The sequence below is a fragment of the Miscanthus floridulus genome, chromosome 10 (assembly GCF_019320115.1).
Source record: "Miscanthus floridulus cultivar M001 chromosome 10, ASM1932011v1, whole genome shotgun sequence".
NCBI classification, from domain to species: Eukaryota; Viridiplantae; Streptophyta; class Magnoliopsida; order Poales; family Poaceae; genus Miscanthus; species Miscanthus floridulus.
The window spans coordinates 35,423,744-35,426,418 of record NC_089589.1 but is presented as its reverse complement, the minus strand read 5'-3'; the positions used below and the strand labels follow the sequence as shown (position 1 = coordinate 35,426,418).

At 54.2% G+C, this 2,675-nt stretch overlaps 1 pseudogene; it reads right to left on the bottom strand.

The window, feature by feature from the left end:
* Positions 1 to 521: 521 nt before the first annotated feature.
* Positions 522 to 1,876, bottom strand: LOC136487426 (uncharacterized; annotated as a pseudogene).
* Between the last annotated feature and the right edge of the window lie 799 nt (positions 1,877 to 2,675).

Here is a 2,675-nt window from a genome sequence, read left to right as displayed (position 1 = left end):
GCTTATATACTCTCCTTCCACTTTTCTTTAAAGTGACGACCCCTGTTCGAAGTCTATGCTAGCCAAAGCAAAACTTTGAGTTTAAGTGAAATCTTATTCTTTAATCTTTTACTAGCAAGTGAACCCACCAAAGTCTTTATATTTTCCCCATTATAATGTAAGTTCCATACACCTGAGGTGCTACACGTCTATTTATATTTTCCCCATTATATGAAACTTAAGAACTATAATTTATTTTATGATGACTTTGGCATCCATAATTTTAGACAATGTCGGCAATGATTTGACAATGTTTTGGTCAAAAGAAAATAATTTGACAATGTCCCATCGGAGAGACTAGATTTTTTCAGCCTAAACATGAAAGAGAATTCAATTCGACAAAGAGTAACCACTTGCCATGGAATAAACCTCTGGCAATAACAAGATGCTAATATTCCAAAAGCAAATTATGCATGGTAGTGCCTACTACACCAAACATGTCTTGTATTCCCGGTTCCTTTTCAAGTTTTGCCAGTAAATCACTAAATTTTTGCCGGTAAATGAAGGTGTCTTCTCCATGGGTCGGTGGAGGTCCACTGCACGGCTGCCAGCTGCGCCTGCCTCCTCACCTCAACCTGGATCATCCATGCATTTTGGTCCGCACGGCGGCCGGTGACAACCTTGCAGCAGACGACGTCAGGGTTGTCTATGCTCACGACGGGGGACTGCAGGTGCACGCGCGGCAGGCCCTCATATCCCGGCGTCGCCCAGGGCTCCTCGCAGTCGAGCACACCGTCCTTTGCCCACGCCATTGGCTCGTCCATCGTCAGGGTCAGTGTCCACGTGGTCACCGTGAAGGCAAAGCGGGAGCGTGCGCACGAGCTCCTCCCAAGGCGACTGCAGCAGCAGCGGGGCTCGATGGCGACGAACCTCACAGCACCAGGGCCAGCAGCTCCCATGCCCTTGGAATCACTCAGGGGAGGTAGGTCATTGGTGTAATAGCTTGGATCGAAGTACACAGGTAGACGTACGTGCCGCGCGCAGCTTGGGGCTCGCCTCTTCCGCCATGTCGCACACGACGAGGCCTATGTCGTAGTCGTAGCTGACCCAGCACAGGAACCGGTCACCCACAGGGATGGTCATGTCGGGGCCTGTCAACGATCCCATCATGAACGATGGGCACTGCACGCTTGAGCTCCCACTCGCTCCTCCCGAGACGAAGAACACAGAGGTTGGCCAGGTCCTGTCGGTCGTCATGCTGCCCGGTGTCAAGCTGAGCCACCAGGAGGTCGTCCTCTCCTCGTCGCAGGACGCCAGTGTCCTCGTCCAGCAGGAAGCGGGGGCGGCCGTACTTCCTGGGAAAGTTCAGGCCCGGGAGTAGAGTCAGCGACGGCGGCCTCCTGCCCTGTACAGTGTACACGAAATGGTCGAACATGGGCGGCATACAGCGGCCGTCACGCCGCCCCCGCGTCATTCGCAAGAGGATGGAGTCGCCGTGGGCTGCGATGACAGCAAGTTCAAGGATGTTCTCTTTATTGGGCACGGTACCCGCGTAATCGTAGCAGAGGAAGGAGATCGCTGGCGGCGCCGCAAGGTGGAACGAAACGTGCAAGTGGTGCTGCCCCGTGGAGGTGCGGGACTCCGCCAGGGTTTTGTTGTCGGCAGCCATGGAGTCGTCGTCTCGGACGACCCTGCGGCAGTTACCGGAGTCCAGCAGAACCCAGCTTGGGTCTTTGGCGGCGGTGGCCGCCGGAGAATCATCTGATGGCTCGCTCGGCCGGCCCAAACATGGGACGAGATGATGGATCGACCGCCGTTGGCCGAGGGAACCACCGCGTGCGAAGAGGTGCCTGGATCCGTGGAGGCCACCCACAGCAAGTCGTGTCACAAGATTCATACTGGCTAGGGATGGTTTTTGGTGTAAGCCGGCGGTGAGTCGGTGACGAAGCAGGTAATGGTGCTTTCACGAATGGCGGATTGGCGGCTGCCTTCCAACGAGGTGAGTCCTAGCCCTAGGTTGATATGGTTAGGACTTAGGGAGTGATTAGTTGCGCTGGAAGCCTGGAACAAAACTGTGTCATTTTGGCCGGCCCAGCAAAAGTTGAAGGAAATCATCCAGCCCGTCTAAACCACTTAGCCCAAACAGTGTACGCTGGTCAGGCCAGTTTCTGATTTCTTTCTTTCTTTCTTTCTTTTTTGAGTTATAGTACCTACGCAAACACTTGTACACAGTGGTGTGAAAGCGCCCGGAGCCTAGTAGTTACAATTACAACAGCTTCAACAGCTTCAAAATGACCAAAACTGTGTCATTTTGGCCGGCCCAGCAAAATTTGAAGCAAATCATCCAGCAGGAATTCCACAGCCTCTCCAACACCTTCTACGACTATGGTGCCGCCGTCTCCGACCCGGCGCTCGTCATCAACACTCTTCACGGGCTAAACAACAAATTCAGTCAAGCCATTGTCGTGCTCTCCACCATGACGCCGCCACCGACGTTCCTGTACGCTAAATCCTACCTGGTGCAGGAAGAACATCGCATCAAGCATTCCCTGTAGATGGAGGCCTAGACGGCCCTCCTTGCGGCGCGTGACACCTCCACCAAATCTACGTCGGTGCCTCCACCGCCCGCGCCCACCCCTGCATCCACCGGCCCCAATCATGGTGACCGCAAGCAGGACACTAGTCAGCGCCAGCCT